Genomic DNA, 19,370 nt, shown 5'->3' with positions numbered 1-19,370 from the left:
GGCGTGGCTCGCAGCAGGAAGTAGGAAAATGGCGGCGATGTTGACAAAGACACAGCGGATGGTAACATACGACTAACAAGAGAAATATTTTTATTTTCTGCTTGCAACTGGACCGTCCAGAGCGTACACGGTAAGTACAACTCATCGTTTTTAAAAAGAAGTACTTTTGTTGCCCTGAAAAGCGAGTGAGCGTGGCGTTTGTGGGGGACGTCGAATTTCGACGATTCTTTCTGGTCAACGGTTGTAAATGATTGTGTTGATTAAAAAAGAAAACTTGATGTAACTCTACTTTTAACTGCCGTTTCAGATAGATTTGGAATTGCATCACATCCAATTTTGCCTAGAGCGTACACGGTAAGTAACACTCGTTGTGTTTAAGGAGATTTACGTTTGTAATAGCAGAAGTGTAGCCGCGTTGCGTTGTACGTGTGAATGTTGGTCCGGGCGAAATGTTAATGTTTAATTTCATTCCTTTAGGTTCCACGGTGTTTGTTGGCTGCAAGTTTTCCACTGCAAGAAGAGGCTCATATCATTGACCAGGAGCGAGCTACAATGGTGAGTAGCCATAACATTTATGTTAAACACTTCCTATTTCATGTCTAACAGTACTTGATTTAACAAATAACCATAAATAAATACAGTGTGGGCACTGAAGTTAACATATGTGATTATACTGCCTAATCTGTCACCGAGTAGATTGTTGCAAAGTAATATAAGATCCAAAGTTGTAATTCAGAATAGTTTTCAAAAGAAGGCCATTAGAATTATATACAAGTCTGATTACCCCGAACAAGCTATTAATTAAATCACAAATTCTTCAATTCAAAGATTTGGTAGATTATCAGACAAATAATGTCTAACAGTAATTGATTTAACACATCACGATAAGTAGATTGAGTGTGGGCACTCTCAAGTTAACATATGTGATTATACTGCCTAATCTGTTACAGAGTATGTTGTTGCCAAGTAATGTAGAATAGATCCAAAGTAGTAATCCAGAATAGTTTTGAAGAGGCCATTAGAATGATAAACAAATCTGATTACCTTGAACATAATAACAAGCTAAGTGTTTAATATGTCCTATGAAGTCAAAATTGGGTACCATCATGTGGTGAAATTTGGAATTGCATCACATCCAATTTTGCCTGGGAACAAACAGATTACATAAATCTTAGTTTTGAATAAGCCACTCCTTCTCAAACAAGTAAACTCTGCCCATTTTGCGCAGTAGATGTTCTGTTAATATCTAGTATTTATACAAAGTCATAATTTAAATTGCTTTCAACCTTCATTCATCGGTTCAACCAACATTACTCGCTCTTATTACCAACTTGTATTGATTTAACTAAGCGTTTAATACTTCCTATCAGGTCTCAAATCGAGATTTGGCAAAATACAATTTCAGCAAATCCAATTTTGCCAGGGAACAAAAATAGATTAAATAAACTAAATAAGTCCTCTTCCCATTAAATAAATCAGAAAAGTCTGTCTTGTAACCAGTCCTCTTCAAACAAGTAAAGTCTGCCCATTTTGTGCCGTAGATTTTGTGTCTATGCCTAGTATTTAAACAAAATCATAATTTAAACGACTTCTTTCCTTCATTCACTTTGGAAATTTGGAATTGCAGCAAATCGAATTTTGGCAGGGAACAAAAATAGATCAATTAAACTAAATAAGTCTTCTTCCCATTAAATAAATTAAAAAAGTCTGTCTTGTAACCAGTCCTTTTCAAACAAGTAAAGTCTGCCCATTTTGTGCCGTCGATTTTGTGTTAATGCCTAGTATTTATACAAAATCATAATTTAAAGGACTTCATTCCTTCATTCACTTTGGAAATTTGGAATTGCAGCACATCAAATTTTGCCTGGGAAGAAAAGTAGATTAAATAAATTTAATAAGTCTTACTACTTCCCATTAAATAAATTAAATACGTCTTACTTGTTCCCACTCCTTTTCAAAACAGTAGTTTAAAACGAGGGCCCTTCACTCAATCTTTAACCTCAACCCCGCACGTTGTGTTGTATCTGTGAATGTTGGTTGTGGCCAAATGATAGTTTTCTTTCATTCGTTTAGGTTCCAAGAAAACTTGATGTAACTCTACTTTTAACTGCCGTTTCAGATAAGCGGGTATTACGTCGCAGTCAAATGCCGCGGATATGACGTAATTGCCCGAACCTCCGCCAAAATTCAAATCTGTTGGCGCGATGGCCGTGAGCCACTGAGCAGCGACGATTATCAACAGAAATATCTTTATTTTCTGCTTGCAACTGGACCGTCTAGAGCGTACACGGTAAGTAACACTCATTGTGTTTAAGGAGATTTACGTTTGTAATAGCAGAAGTGTAGCCGCGTTGCGTTGTACGTGTGAAAATTGGTCGAGGCGAAATGTTAATGTTTAATTTCATTCCTTTAGGTTCCACGGTGTTTGTTGGCTGCAAGTTTTCCACTGCAAGAAGAGGCTCGTATCATTGACCAGGAGCGAGCTACAATGGTGAGTAGCCATAACATTTATGTTAAACACTTCCTATTTCATGTCAAACAGTACTTGATTTAACAAATAACCATAAATAAATACAGTGTGGGCACTGAAGTTAACATATGTGATTATACTGCCTAATCTGTCACGGAGTAGATTGTTGCAAAGTAATATAAGATCCAAAGTTGTAATTCAGAATAGTTTTCAAAAGAAGGCCATTAGAATTATATACAAGTCTGATTACCCTGAACAAGCTATTAATTAAATCACAAATTCTTCAATTCAAAGATTTGGTAGATTATCAGACAAATAATGTCTAACAGTAATTGATTTAACACATCACGATAAGTAGATTGAGTGTGGGCACTCTCAAGTTAACATATGTGATTATACTGCCTAATCTGTTACAGAGTATGTTGTTGCCAAGTAATGTAGAATAGATCCAAAGTAGTAATCCAGAATAGTTTTGAAGAGGCCATTAGAATGATAAACAAATCTGATTACCTTGAACATAATAACAAGCTAAGTGTTTAATATGTCCTATGAAGTCAAAATTGGGCACCATCATGTGGTGAAATTTGGAATTGCATCACATCCAATTTTGCCTGGGAACAAACAGATTAAATAAATCTTAGTTTTGAATAAGCCACTCCTTCTCAAACAAGTAAACTCTGCCCATTTCGCGCAGTAGATGTTCTGTTAATATCTAGTATTTATACAAAGTCATAATTTAAATTGCTTTCAACCTTCATTCATCGGTTCAACCAACATTACTCGCTCTTATTACCAACTTGTATTGATTTAACTAAGCGTTTAATACTTCCTATCAGGTCTCAAGGCAAGATTTGGCAAAATACAATTTCAGCAAATCCAATTTTGCCAGGGAACAAAAATAGATTAAATAAACTAAATAAGTCTTCTTCCCATTAAATAAATCAGAAAAGTCTGTCTTGTAACCAGTCCTCTTCAAACAAGTAAAGTCTGCCCATTTTGTGCCGTAGATTTTGTGTCTATGCCTAGTATTTAAACAAAATCATAATTTAAACGACTTCTTTCCTTCATTCACTTTGGAAATTTGGAATTGCAGCAAATCGAATTTTGGCAGGGAACAAAAATAGATCAATTAAACTAAATAAGTCTTCTTCCCATTAAATAAATTAAAAAAGTCTGTCTTGTAACCAGTCCTTTTCAAACAAGTAAAGTCTGCCCATTTTGTGCCGTCGATTTTGTGTTAATGCCTAGTATTTATACAAAATCATAATTTAAAGGACTTCATTCCTTCATTCACTTTGGAAATTTGGAATTGCAGCACATCAAATTTTGCCTGGGAAGAAAAGTAGATTAAATAAATTTAATAAGTCTTACTACTTCCCATTAAATAAATTAAATACGTCTTACTTGTTCCCACTCCTTTACAAAAAAAGTAGTTTAAAACGAGGTCCCTTCACTCAACCTTTAACCCTATTTATTCACCTTCTAGGCTAAGTGTTAAAGGCTAAGTGTTAAAGGCTAAGTGTTAAAGGCTAAGTGTTAGAGGCTAAGTGCCAGAGGCTAGGCGCCAGAGGCGAGTTTTTGTGGGCTGAAGTTTTAGTGGGGTTAGTGTGAATACAATCCAAAAGAATACAACAGAATACAATACAATAGAATATAATACATAGATTAAATTCAATAGCTCTTACTACTTCCCATTAAATAAATTAAATACGTCTTACTTGTTCCCAATCCTTTTCAAAAAAGTAGTTTAAAACGAGGGCCCTTCACTCAACCTTTAACCTCAACCCCGCACGTCACATTGTGTTGTATCTGTGAATGTTGGTTGTGGCCAAATGATAGTTTTCTTTCATTCGTTTAGGTTCCACGGTGTTTGTTGGCTATGTTTTCCACTGTCAGAAGGATGAAAATACAAAGTACAACGCTTGGACGTGGGCGAAGACGTCACCGGTGAGTCCTTCCTTCCTATTTATTTACCTTCTAGATGCTAGAGGCTAAGTGTTAGAGGCTAAGTGTTAGAGGCTAAGTGTTAAACACAATACGAACAACACAACGATACTGCACTGAACAACACGATACCGCACTGAGAAAAACGATACCGCACTGAACAACACGATACCGCACTGAACAACACCATGCCGCACTGAACACCATGCCACACTGAACAACACCATCCCGCACTGAACAACACCATGCCGCACTAAACAACACCATGCCGCACTGAACAACACCATGCCTCACTGAACGACACCATGCCGCACTGAAAGACACCATGCCGCACTGAACGACACCATGCCGCACTGAAAGACACCATCCCGCACTGAACACCATGCCGCACTGAACAACACCATCCTGCACTGAACAACACCATCCCGCACTGAACAACACCATGCCGCACTGAACATTATGCCGCACTGAACATTATGCCGCACTGAACAACACCATGCCGCACTGAACAACACCATGCCGCACTGAACAACATTATGCCGCACTGAACAACACCATGCCGCACTGAACAACACCATGCCGCACTGAACAACACCATGCCGCACTGAACAACACCATGCCGCACTGAACAACACCATGCCGCACTGAACAACACCATGCTGCACTGAACAACATTATGCTGCACTGAACAACATTATGCTGCACTGAACAACACGATCCTGCATTGAACAACACAATGCCGCACTGAACAACACCATCCTGTACTGAACAACACCACCCCGCACTGAACAACACGATCCCGCATTGAACACCATCCCGCACTGAACAACACCATGCCGCACTGAACAACACCATTCCGCACTGAACAACACCATGCCGCACTGAACAACACCATGCCGCACTGAACAACACCATGCCGCACTGAACAACACCATGCCGCACTGAACAACATTATGCCGCACTGAACAACACCATGCCGCACTGAACAACACCATCCCGCACTGAACAACACCATGCCGCATTGAACAACACCATGCCGCACTGAACAACACCATCCTGCACTGAACAACACCATCCCGCACTAAACAACACCATGCCGCACTGAACAACATTATGGCGCACTGGACAACATTATGCCGCACTGAACAACACCATGCCGCACTGAACAACACCATGCCGCACTGAACAACACCATGCCGCACTGAACAACACCATGCCGCACTGAACAACATTATGCCGCACTGAACAACACCATGCCGCACTGAACAACACCATGCCGCACTGAACAACACGATCCCGCACTGAACAACACCATCCTGCACTGAACAACACCATGCCGCACTGAACAACACCATGCCGCACTGAACAACACCATTCCGCACTGAACAACACCATGCCGCACTGAACGACACCATCCTGCACTGAACGACACCATCCCGCACTGAACAACACCATGCCGCATTAAACAACACCATGCCGCACTGAACAACACCATCCTGCACTGAACAACACCATACCGCACTGAACAACACCATGCCGCAGTGAACAACACCATGCCGCACTGAACAACATTATGCCGCACTGAACAACATTATGCCGCACTGAACAACATTATGTCGCACTGAACAACAACATGCCGCACTGAACAACACCATGCTGCACTGAACAACATTATGCCGCACTGAACAACACGATCCCGCATTGAACAACACCATCCCGCAGTGAACAACACCATGCCGCATTGAACAACACCATGCCGCACTGAACAACACCATGCTGCACTGAACAACATTATGCTGCACTGAACAACACGATCCTGCATTGAACAACACCATGCCGCACTGAACAACACCATCCTGCACTGAACAACACCATGCCGCACTGAACAACACCATGCCGCACTGAACAACATTATGCCGCACTGAAAAACACCATGCCGCACTGAACAACACCATCCCGCACTGAACAACACCATGCCGCATTGAACAACACCATGCCGCACTGAACAACACCATGCTGCACTGAACAACATTATGCTGCACTGAACAACACGATCCTGCATTGAACAACACCATGCCGCACTGAACAACACCATCCTGCACTGAACAACACCATCCTGCACTGAACAACACCACCCCGCACTGAACAACACGATCCCGCACTGAACAACACCATCCCGCACTGAACAACACCATGCCGCACTGAACAACACCATTCCGCACTGAACAACACCATGCCGCACTGAACAACACCATGCCGCACTGAACAACACCATGCCGCACTGAACAACACCATGCCGCACTGAACAACATTATGCCGCACTGAACAACACCATGCCGCACTGAACAACACCATCCCGCACTGAACAACACCATGCCGCATTGAACAACACCATGCCGCACTGAACAACACCATCCTGCACTGAACAACACCATCCCGCACTAAACAACACCATGCCGCACTGAACAACATTATGGCGCACTGGACAACATTATGCCGCACTGAACAACACCATGCCGCACTGAACAACACCATGCCGCACTGAACAACACCATGCCGCACTGAACAACACCATGCCGCACTGAACAACATTATGCCGCACTGAACAACACCATGCCGCACTGAACAACACCATGCCGCACTGAACAACACGATCCCGCATTGAACAACACCATCCTGCACTGAACAACACCATGCCGCACTGAACAACACCATGCCGCACTGAACAACACCATTCCGCACTGAACAACACCATCCTGCACTGAACAACACCATCCCGCACTGAACAACACCATGCCGCATTGAACAACACCATGCCGCACTGAACAACACCATCCTGCACTGAACAACACCATGCCGCACTGAACAACACCATGCCGCACTGAACAACACCATGCCGCACTGAACAACATTATGCCGCACTGAACAACATTATGCCGCACTGAACAACATTATGCCGCACTAAACAACATTATGTCGCACTGAACAACACCATGCCGCACTGAACAACACCATGCTGCACTGAACAACATTATGCCGCACTGAACAACACGATCCCGCAGTGAACAACACCATGCCGCATTGAACAACACCATGCCGCACTGAACAACACCATGCTGCACTGAACAACATTATGCTGCACTGAACAACACGATCCTGCATTGAACAACACCATGCCGCACTGAACAACACCATCCTGCACTGAACAACACCTTTCCACACTGAACAACACCATGCCGCACTGAACAACATTATGCCGCACTGAACAACACCATGCCGCACTGAACAACACCATGCCGCACTGAACAACACCATGCCGCACTGAACAACACCATGCCGCAATGAACAACACCATCCCGCACTGAACAACACCATGCCGCATTGAACAACACCATGCCGCACTGAACAACACCATCCCGCACTGAACAACACCACCCCGCACTGAACAACACGATCCCGCATTGAACAACACCATCCCGGACTGAACAACACCATGCCGCACTGAACAACACCATTCCGCACTGAACAACACCATGCCGCACTGAACAACACCATGCCGCACTGAACAACACCATGCCGCACTGAACAACACCATGCCGCACTGAACAACATTATGCCGCACTGAACAACACCATGCCGCACTGAACAACACCATCCCGCACTGAACAACACCATGCCGCATTGAACAACACCGTGCCGCACTGAACAACACCATCCTGCACTGAACAACACCATCCCGCACTGAACAACACCATGCCGCACTGAACAACATTATGGCGCACTGAACAACATTATGCCGCACTGAACAACACCATGCCGCACTGAACAACACCATGCCGCACTGAACAACACCATGCCGCACTGAACAACATTATGCCGCACTGAACAACATTATGCCGCACTGAACAACACCATGCCGCACTGAACAACACCATGCCGCACTGAACAACACCATGCCGCACTGAACAACACGACGTCGCACTGAACAACACGACGCCGCACAGAACAACACGACGCCGCACAGAATAACACAATACCGCACAGAACAACACAATACCGCACAAACAGTTTTAGATAATATTACGTCGCAGTCATGTGACGCGGACATGACGTCAATAGGCGGAACTCACGGCAAAATTATAATCCGTGGGCGTGGCTTGCAACAGGAAGTAGGAAAGCGGCAGTTCTGGCAAACAAGACACAGCTGTTAGTAACACGATGACTAACAAGGCAAATATTTTTGTTTTCAGCTTGCAACTTGACCGTCTAGAGCGTACAAGGTAATTACAACTGTTTTTTTTTAGCCCTGAAAAGCGAGGGAGTGTGGCGTTTGGGAGGAATGTCGAACTCGGCGTCTGCTTCCAGCCACAGACGCCAAATTTCGACGATTATTTCGACTGGTCAACGGTTGTAAATTATTGCGTTGACTAAAAACTTTATTTAACTCTACTCTTAACTTTGCCGTTTCAGATATGCGGGTATTACACCGCGGAAATGACGTCAATAGGCTGAACTCTCGCCAAAATTCAAATCTGTGGGCGCAATGGCCTTGAGCGAGACACCGGATACAAACACGACGATTATCAACAGAAATATCTTTATTTTCCGCTTGCAAGTGGACCGTCTAGAGCGTACACGGCAAGTACAACTCATTGTGTTTAAAAAGATTTACGTTTGTGTAGTTTGCGTTGCGTTGTATCTGTGAATGTTGGTTGAGGCTAAATGTTAATGTTTAATTTCATTCCTTTAGGTTCCACGGTGTTTGTTGGCTGTATGTTTTCCACTGCAAGAAGAGGCTCGTATCATTGACCAGCAGGAGCTACAATGGTGAGTACCCCTTTCGTCTTCCATTTATGTTAAACACTTCCTATTTCATGTCTAACAGTACTCGATTTAACAAATAACCATAAATAAATACAGTGTGGGCAGTCACGTTAACATATGTGATTATCCTGCCTAATATGTTTATCACAAATATGTCACTAATCACTAATATGTTTATTTGTTTATCACAACACCTTTGGACCTTCAGCAATCGATTATTTACCTTCATCTACATAGAGACAGAACGATGGTGTCTTAAACATCTCATTCATTTCACCAAATAACTTCACGCAGGTGGATAACGGCCGTCTCGGTCACGCTATGTTGCGTGATGCAGTTTTGAAGAACCAAATGCATTTATTCAATGAATAAGTCAAGCTAGTTCTATGTTTATGATGTTGTAAGTTACGGTACCGATTGAAGTTGAGTTCGAAGCCAGTGGAAAACAGCGCTGCGTTTGTGCTCTCCAGGTACAAATGTTGTGATCTCTGACTGACGACCGGGCGAGACTCGAGTAAGAGATGTCCAAACGAGCTCCGGCAGGGCGGGCCAAGGCGGAGCGAACGGACGCCCTTCAGGCCGCCAATGACGAGCTGAGAACCAAACTGATGGACGTCCAGTTAGAACTTCAGCAGGAGAAGAACAAGGTGAAAACCTCAACAGACAGACACTGCCTGCCTCCCTGCCTGCCTCCCTGCCTGCCTCCCTGCCTGCCTCCCTCCCTCCCAGTTTTCCCGATGTAGATTAGACATGCGTGTGCCATGACTGTGTCAGCCTACATCAACAAATGCACCGAGGACGTCAGCACCACTAAGAATATCATCACCCGGGGCAACCAACGACCCTGGATGACTGAGGAGGTACGTCAAACGCTACGAGCGCGGAACTCTGCCTTCAAGTCTGGCGACAAGGAGACACTGAGGACAGCGAGAGCCAACTTGAACCGTGCCATCAGGATAGCGAAGCGAGACCGCAGTCGAAAATTTCAGGATCGTTTCCACGACGTCAAAAACATCAGGAGTATGTGGCAAGGCATACGGGCGATTACAGACTACAACTCACCCTCCCCCCCCCCCCGGTGGGTGTAGTTGATGCTGACTTTCTAAATGGTCTAAATAACTTCTTTGGGAGGTTCGAGGCACTAAACGGCACTCCAGCAGTTAAAACTGTCCCCCATCAGGAAGAGGAGGTACTCTGCCTTGACTCCGCCGATGTGTTGAAGACCCTGAGGAGAGTCAACCCCTGTAAGGCCCCTGGCCCCGACAACATTCCTGGGCGTGTGTTCAGGGAATGTGCAAGTCATCTGGCTGGGGTCATCACAGACATTTTTAACACCTCGCTGGGCCAAGCCACAGTGCCGGCGTGCTTTAAGACTGCCTCCATCATTCCGGTGCCGAAGAAACCTCAAATCACCTCATTTAATGATTACCGGCCTGTTGCACTGACTCCGGTTATGATGAAGTGCTTCGAAAGGCTGCTTAAAGGTCACATCGTTTCCAGACTCCCCCTATTATTTGACCCGTTCCAGTTTGCCGACCGGCAAAACCGCTCCACTCAGGACGCCATCTCCTCCGTTCTTCACCTGAGCCTGGCTCACCTGGAGGAGAAGAACACCCATGTGCGGAGGCTGTTCCTGGACTTCAGCTCAGCGTTTAACACCATCATCCCACAGCATCTGGTAGGAAAATTGGAACACCTGGGCTTCAACACCCCCCTTCGCAACTGGCTGCTAGACTTCCTCACCAACAGACCTCAGTCAGTCCGGGTCGGACAGAACACCTCTGATGTCATCACCCTCAGCACAGGCTCCCTTCAGGGCTGCGTCCTGAGCCCCCTGCTGTGCACCCTGATGACACACGACTGCGTCCTCAGGTTCACCACCAATCACATCGTGAAGTCAGCAGACGACACAACGGTGGTGGGGCTCATCAGAGACAACAACGACCTGGACTACAGAGAGGAGGTGGAGCAGCTGGTGGGCTGGTGCAGAGAAAACAGCCTGATCCTGAATGAGGAGAAGATGAAGGAGATCATCGTCGACTTCAGGAAAAAACAGCCTCACCACGCTCCACTGATCATCAACAGCTCAGCTGTGGAGGTGGTCAGTGTTAGGGTTTTCAGGTTAGTTTGATCCTATGATTATGTTGGAATGTAACCTGTAATAATTAAACTCGCTTGTCCTGTCTTAACAAAAGTAGTAGAACAAAGTGCTAAGATCTTTTGAACTGATTGACTAGCTGCAGAGGAAGCAGCACCACCAAATTCCTGGGGGTCCACATCACAGAAGACCTCACCTGGACTATGAACACTACGGCACTGGTCAAGAGGGCACAGAAGCGCTTGTACTTCCTGCGGAGGATGAGGAGAGCCCACCTGCCCCCACCCATCATGAGGACGTTCTACAGGAGCACCATAGAGAGCATTCTGACAAGCTGTCTCTCTGTGTGGTGTGGAGGCTGCACCGCCTCCGATTGGAAGAACGTGAGGAGAGTGGTGAGGACAGCAGAGAGGATCATAGGGGCTCCTCTTCCCTCCATTCAGGACATTTCATCTCAGCGCTGCATGTCCCGTGCCCGTAACATCATCAATGACCCATCACACCCCCACCATGGACTGTTCTCCCTGCTGCCCTCTGGGAAGAGGTTTGCAGCATCCGCTGCAGGTCCACCAGGTTCTGCAACAGCTTTTTCCCTGCTGTCATCAGACTGTTGAACACTAGAACTGTTGAGCTCTAAACTGAACTCTGCATCACACATTCACAGAACTGTACTTTATGACACTACGGACCTCTATCTTGCACTATCTCGCACTACCAACTTTACTGAACTTGTATAAACCCTTTAAATAGAAGTTTAATACATGGTTTAGCATTCCTCTGCACACTCTTGAATACTGTTTTGCCTACTTGCACTATTGCATAATTATCACTGCTGCACTTTATACTTATTTTTAATATATATATATATATATATATATATATATATATATATATAGTATATATGTATATATATATATTTTCATAGGATATGTTACTTCTATTCAACTGCAATATCACTACTTTGTTGTAAGACGTATGCAACGGAATTTCGTTTTGTATGCACCATGTGCAGACAAGATGACAATAAAGTTTGTCTAAGTCTAAGTCATGTCAGGTCAGCTGTCTGGAGAGAGAGAGAAGTCAGGACCTGCGGGCGGAGCACCACCGTGCCACCGCCGCCATGACGGAACTCAAAAGCAAACTCCATGAGGAGAAGCAGAAAGAGTTAGCCATTACCAGGGAGACATTACTGCGGCAGCATGAAATGGAGCTGATGAGAGTGATCAAAATCAAAGATGGAGAGATCCAGCGACTGAATGCCTTGGTCCTCAGCCTGAGGGACGGCTCCATGGACAAGGTGATCCGCTCTATCCGTGTCTGACTATCCGCACGCCACGTCGGGCTTCGATGCGGCCGCTACCGTATTGTGTAGCTTGTCCCCAGTAAGCGTCGCGGCGCTCCGTTGCGGTCTCAACGGCCCGGTGTGGCGCAATGTCTGCTCAGGTGAGGAGGGGGGGCGCTTTGCTGGCGGAGGTGGAGGAGACGCGGCGGTGTCGGGAGACCGAGCGGTGTCGCCTCCACCAGGAGCGCGGAAGAAGCCCTGGCAGCGGCCCAGCAGGCCTGGCAGTCCCGAGCGGCCGAGCTCCGATCGGCTCATCACCAGCATCGGGAGGAGCTGAGCCGAACCAAGAGAGACTGCGAGAGGGAGATCCGCCGACTGGTAGGACTGATCAGATGCGCGGTGCGTGGCTATGTTCCCAATTTCGTTGTATACCTGCAGTGCAATGACACCTAAGGCATTCTATTCTATTCTATTTCACAAGAAGAAAATGTCCGGTTGCTCGCTTCGCTTTTGTCACAGCAAAGGTGTTCTAGTCGATTCAAGAAAAAAATTGGCCGGTTGCTCTCTTTGTTTTTGTCACAATTCTGGCAAATGAGTTTGCCCGCCTGCCTGAGCGCTCCCCGTTTGTACATCCAGACGGATGAGATCAAGCTGAAAGACAGAGCGGTTAGTGTTTTGGATGAAGCCCTGGGGCCGGCCACGTCCACCGCCTTCAGCTGCAGACTCAGGCTGCCGAGCAGCAGATCGCTGCCCTGAGGGATTCCCAAAGGGCGGGCCTAAACTACCCTGGAAGTGGGGTCAACGCCGCTACTAGCAATCCTCTTCATTGCGTAAGCCACCTCATCACACACTTGCAGTACGCATGACTTAGTTCGTTGCTGGAGGAAGGTAGCACAAAAACAGTTTTGAACTTTGAACGAGTGCTTGTGTGTGTGTGTTGCGGGGCGTTTTCAGTCTCAGGAGGATCGGGACACGCGACGGTTTCATCTGAAAATCGCTGAGCTCAGCGCAGTCATCAGGAAACTGGAGGATCGAAACGCCCTGCTTTCTGAAGAGCGCAATGAACTGGTAATTTATTGACGGCACGCTTGAAGGTTTGCGCTACGTTTGATGCGCGCCATCCAGCGAGGCACCCATTGCGCTTGCTTATTAGTTGAGCGGCGCAGCGAGTCGGTTGCCTGGTAGATGTCTTTTATTGGGAGCCAAAGCCACGATTCCGTTCAAACCGATGCAAAAGGAATGGATACGTTCTGGCCCGCGTGTTGTGCGTCTTTCACATCCCGCACTTCATGCTTGCAGCTAAAGCGACTGAGAGAAACAGAAAGCCAGTTTCTGCCACTCCTGTACAAAAACAAACGCCTGAGCAGGAAGAATGAAGAACTCTCGCTGGTGCTGTGTCGCCTTGAAAACAAAGTGCGCTTTGTCACCCAGGAGAACGAGGAGATGGCAAGCTTGGTAAGTCGACGCGGACAACGGCGGCGTGCCAACAGAGTCCACTGCATTTGTGTTCCACAGAGAAGGCCTAGTTCGCTCAATGACCTGGACCGCGGTTGCGGCCAGCAGGACGGTGAAATGGAGTTCCTTCAAGTTGTGGAGCAGCGGCACATCATCGACGACTTGTCCAAGGTCTTCAGGCAGGCGACTCGGTGCACGTACGGCAGCGCCGCGCTCGCTCGCTGTCGCCAGGAAACCTTTTCCGTCCAAAGCTTGGCCGGCGGCCGCCATCCAAAAAATTGGCCCCTTAAATTCCGACCTTTCAAGCAGGAGCATTGTGCGCACGCGTTTGAACACGCTTTAGACTTGTTTTGCCGTTTTCAGCAGCTCAAAGCTCCCGTTTTGTCAGCGCCTTTGCCACTCGCTGTGCGCTGAAAACGACGGACTTGCCCGGCTGCTCAGCCCGTCAACCATGAGCCGCGAGCGCGACGTCATTGTCCGTAGGCAGCTAGTGGCAAAATGCACCCTGTTAGAGTTGCGCTCGCTCCAACTTATTTTGCAAGAACCACACGGGAGACAAGTAAGTTCTTTTGGACACCTGCAGGTGGAGAGTCCATCCGTTGTACGAATGAAGTCTGACTCTCGGCTCCTGCACGAGCATTTTAATTAAGAGAAACAGGGTGGGTGTAAGAGTGGATTGAATAGAGGAAGCCCTTGACCTCTAGTCAAAACATAGCAAGGGGTGTTTTACGACTTTGTGTAGGAAGGGATAAGCGATAGGGATAAATAAGGGATAAATAATATTATTTATTACAGGTCGCAGTCAAAGTCAAAGCAACACAATGATACGATAAAGATAATCTGGAAAACCCTGACACACCCTGTAGTTGTCACTTTTGGAAAAGACGAGCGTCCCTCCAATCATCGCCGGTGACGTGTTTTTCAGGCTCTGGAGACAGGAGCTCATGTCAGAAATGTCATTGTGAGTCGCGTTTGTTTCTGCGCCGGAGCCGTTCGTTCCCTTTGCATCCAAAGAATCTCAAAGGCGGATTATTTGTGTCGACAGGAGAGAGATTTGCTGCTACGATACCGACGTCGAGAATCTCTGAGGAGGAACAAAGCGTGAGGTCCTGCAAGGTGAGTCTGTTTGTTTGCGGCTGCTTGGTGTTGCGCAAGATGAAATGGCCTTTTTCTCGCTATCGTTCCTCTCGTCGATTCATCGTGAGGTGTCGCTTCAGTTTGTTCAGAGAGATGTTTGCTTCCGCGCCCGCAGGTCATCGAAACATTTTACGGCTACGACGAAGACGTGTTGGTGGACTCGGACGGATCGTCCTTGTCTTTTCACACCGACAGAACCCCCGACACGGAACCCGAAGAGGTAGCCCGCCATTTCTGCCAGCGTATTGACACCAAACATTCCTCTTCAGCCTGGAATCGGACTCGTCTTTGCGTCGCGGGTGCTTTGTCGCCGGTCTGACTGATTCTGGTACTAGTGCTGTGTTGCATTGGTGTGTGCATGAAGAGGCGGAGCTTCGCTACCGCCAGCTGACGCAAGAATATCAAGCGCTGCAACGAGCCTACGCTCTGCTAGCCCAGACCAGCGAAAGGGGACTACGACGCCGAGAAGGAGATCAAGGTGGCGCCCCTTCCCGCAACCCCCGGCCGGGTCGCAGCCTCCCCGTTCTCACCCAGCCTCGGGTGTTCTCTGGTCTGAAAGGAGGAGGAGGAGCCTCCCTCCTCCTCCTTTCAGACCAGAGAAAAGCTGATGGTAGAAATGGGTCACTATCAAAGCAGAGTAGCAGATCTGGAGTCAGCGCTGAAGCAACAAGGACAGGTAAGCTCATCAATGAGCACACCTTTTTCTCAGACAAAATAGCTACATTCTTCAGTCACTCATCCGTCTGGCATTACTGGACCAACCCCCCCCGAACGTGGCTGGGAAAATGCGGAGAAAAGCAAATGTCATTTTCCAGTCAACCAAAGAATTTGTGGATGAAAATGACACAACATTCCAAAGCTGTCCACGCGTTTGTCTCTTCTAGAATGTCAAGTGGGTGGAGGAGAAGCAGCTGCTGCGTCAGAGCAATCAGCAGTTGGCCGAAAAGGTGACGGAAAGAAAGGCGCTGGGCGGAGTCGCTTGGCGTCACACCTGTCGGGAAGCCCCGCAGATGAGGTCTGACTGTCTTTTCAGGTCAGGCGGATGGAGGCGGAAGAAGCGCGTCTGAAAGAGCACATCCAGGATATCCGAGACCAAAACGAACTGCTTGAGTTCCGCATCCTGGAGCTGGAGGTGGGAAGACTCGCACAAGCGTGTTGAGGCCAGAGATGTGACGGACGGACGGACGGACGGACGGACGGACGGATGCATGCCTCTGCCTTTCAGGAGAGGGAGTGGCGCTCCCCCGTCTTGAAGTTTCTGCAAGTCCGTTTCCCAGACGGCCTCAGCCCTTTGCAGATCTACTGCGAGGCCGAGGGCGTGAGCGTACGTAAGGCGTCCCTCGCAACCCTAACCTTAACCCGAGGTCCCAGAACACCTTACATTGCTCCTTGCGCCTTTCCCCCGGACATCGTCATCAGTGATCTGATGAAGAAGCTGGACATCCTGGGCTATAACGCCGTAAGTGTATGTCGAACTCCTTATGTTCGCACTCCACGAGACTCGGCGGCTCAAATGTGACTTTTGGAAGGCTTTGCGCTGAAAGAAGCTTGTTGACGCTGTGCCTTTGGGCTCTTGCAGAATCTCACCAACGAGGAGCAGGTGGTCGTGATTCACGCCAGGACCCTTCTCACCCTAGCCGAGAAGGTAACGCGCACGTCCACGCACGCTCTCGCATTCTGCTTATGTGACAGCAGCCTTTCCTCAGTGGTTAGAATACATCAAAGTGACCAAGTCAGCACTTCAACAGAAGATGTTGGACATTGAAAGTGAGAAGGTAGACAGACACGCGACATCAGCCAAGGGGAACTCCGGCAATGTGCCCCAACAATTCTGACCTTGAGCTGTGCTAGGATATGTTCTGCAAGCAGAAGGGCTACCTGGATGAAGAGTTGGACTTCAGGAAGTGTTCCATGGACCAGGCTCATAAGGTAAGCCGCCCTCAAATCTCCCGCCGGACCACTGATGGACGAGGATTGCGGCCCAGAGGATCCTGGAGCTGGAGGCCATGTTGTACGAGGCGCTACCGCAGCGGGACTGCCCCGCCACGGACGGCGAAAAAGCCAGCCACGCTGGCGTGAATGACGTGCTGACGGCGGATCAGAGAGAAGAGCTTAGGAGCGCCGTGGACCAATGGAAGCGAGCCCTGATGTGCGAGTTGAGGGAGCGCGACGCTTGCATCCTCCAAGAGAGAATGGATCTGCTGCACAGCGCGCAACAGGTAAGGGCCCAAAGCCAGCCCGGCACTTACTTGCACGCTTACTGGCTTTTGAATGCCACTTTCCATTTGTCCGTCCTAGAGGAACAAAGAGCTGAAAGAATTCATCGAAGCTCAGAAGAGACAAATCAAACAATTGGAGGAGAAGTTTCTGTTTCTCTTTCTATTCTTCTCCTTGGCCTTCATTCTGTGGCCCTAACACCAGCTGGTGAGTGAGCTCCAGCGGCACCGCACTCGACACCTCCGATACACTGCCAGCCGGTCTCAGACGTTGGCAGACGCTCCGATGCCAACGTATACCCCCCGCCACGGTGACAGAGGCACCGCGTCACACCGGCGCTCATCCAATCAGAAGGCAGGAAAAGCAAATTCACATGCAGGGCACTTTTGAACCAGAAGAGAGCGCCACAAAAAACGGTTGTTGCCCCAAACGCGCACTAAAAAGGGTCAGAATAACAAGAGTCCCACTGGCCAGCCGGGGCCACCCGTCCAGCTGTTTCTTCAGGGGGGAAAAAAATTGGAGTCACCGGTGAGTACATTTTGCATTTAGCTCTGCTTTTCTGCTTCTGTCTTCAAGTGTGTGGCATCCTGCGATCAAAGAGTCAGCCAACCCCAAAGCGGTTGACCTCAACGTCCCACCACCATGCCTACCAGAGCAGGTGACGTGATGCTTTGGACATCCTTCCGTCTCAGATGCCCAAAAGTACTCTTTGCCACATCTGCGGCAATACGGTGTCTTTTCAAAGGTGCAAATAAATCCAGCGTGGGCGGAACACGCACGTCTTCGGTTTTTCCCGCTTTGTTTGTGTGACAGCTGTTGTGAAAATTTTATACAAATAAAGTTGTATAGTACAGGTTTGGCCAAGCCGCAACTCCCGAACCGCATGCGGCTCTTTTATGTTCATATCAACATTTGTGTGTGTGTGTGTGTGTGTGGGGGGGGGGGGGTTGTGCGTGTTGGCTTCACTTGAGTTCAATTTGGTATTTTGGTCAAAAGCGCATGTGGTGAAATTCCACAAAGTAGGATGGGCAAACACATTTCTTTAAACTATGAGTGTCAATTGGGCTCTCGAAATGGCAGGGAAAAGATGCACAGCAAAACAAAAATACGTAGATGAACACAGGACGTTTTAATCAGAGTGGGAAAGTTTCTATTTTTTGTTGAACGTGATGGCAAACCATTCTGCCTGATATGTCAGACCTCAGCGCATTTCAAAGATTCAAATCTTCAGCGCCATGCACTTCAGCTCACTCCATGCTAACATTGATCAGGCGTCGAACCCGCATCATCATGCTTAAGAGGTGGCCATGCTAACCAGTGCGCCATTATGTCAACGCATAATAACTAAGTCTACTGGTCAAAACAGCGGTTACTATATGACGTCGCTACGTCGTGGTCACGTGACGCAGACAAGACGTCAATGGACGTGGGCAGAGTTAACTTGTTTAAAAGGGAGTAGGCAGAAGAAATATTTAATTTATTTAAATCTATTTTGAGTGCACACCATTATGCCAATGCATAACAACTGTAAATCTACTAAACAAAACAGCGGTTGCTATATGACATCTGCCACGTCGTGGTCACGTGACATACGTGACGTCGATGGGCGTAACTTTCGCCGGAATTCAAATCCGCGGGGAGAGTTAACTTGTTTAAAAGAGAGTGGGCAGAAGAATTATTTAATTTATTTAAATCTATTTGGTGTGTGCGCCATTATGTCAATGCATAACAACTGTAAGTCTACTAAACAAAACAGCGGTTGCTATTTGACGTCTGCCACGTCGTGGTCACGTGACGCGGACGTGACGTCGACGCCTACTTTACATCCCACCGATCACAGGACTCCTCGGCTGCATAACCGTGCCCCCTTCCCAACCAATCGGATTTGCTATACGCGAAAACGACGCCAATGGAAAGAGCTTCCGCCCAAATTTAAATCCGTG

The 19,370-nt window shown here is 47.4% G+C and overlaps 1 long non-coding RNA gene across 2 annotated transcripts; it reads left to right on the top strand.

Moving 5' to 3' along the window:
• LOC148377414 (uncharacterized) lies at window positions 1-9,048 on the top strand. Of its 2 annotated transcripts, none has more exons than XR_015856736.1 (8): window positions 1-130; window positions 312-354; window positions 478-555; window positions 2,120-2,290; window positions 2,414-2,491; window positions 4,329-4,417; window positions 8,665-8,694; window positions 8,885-9,048. It is a non-coding gene; the product is annotated as an uncharacterized LOC148377414 (long non-coding RNA). The 2 variants fall into 2 exon arrangements; XR_015856735.1 differs by having other exon boundaries at window positions 308-354.
• Window positions 9,049-19,370: the final 10,322 nt, after the last annotated feature.

This window comes from Syngnathus floridae, unplaced genomic scaffold, assembly GCF_059516105.1.
Source record: "Syngnathus floridae isolate MCC-2025c unplaced genomic scaffold, RoL_Sflo_1.0 HiC_scaffold_188, whole genome shotgun sequence".
Classification (NCBI taxonomy): Eukaryota; Metazoa; Chordata; class Actinopteri; order Syngnathiformes; family Syngnathidae; genus Syngnathus; species Syngnathus floridae.
The sequence above is the reverse complement of the archived record's forward strand: the minus strand, read 5'-3'. Positions and strand labels throughout refer to the sequence as shown.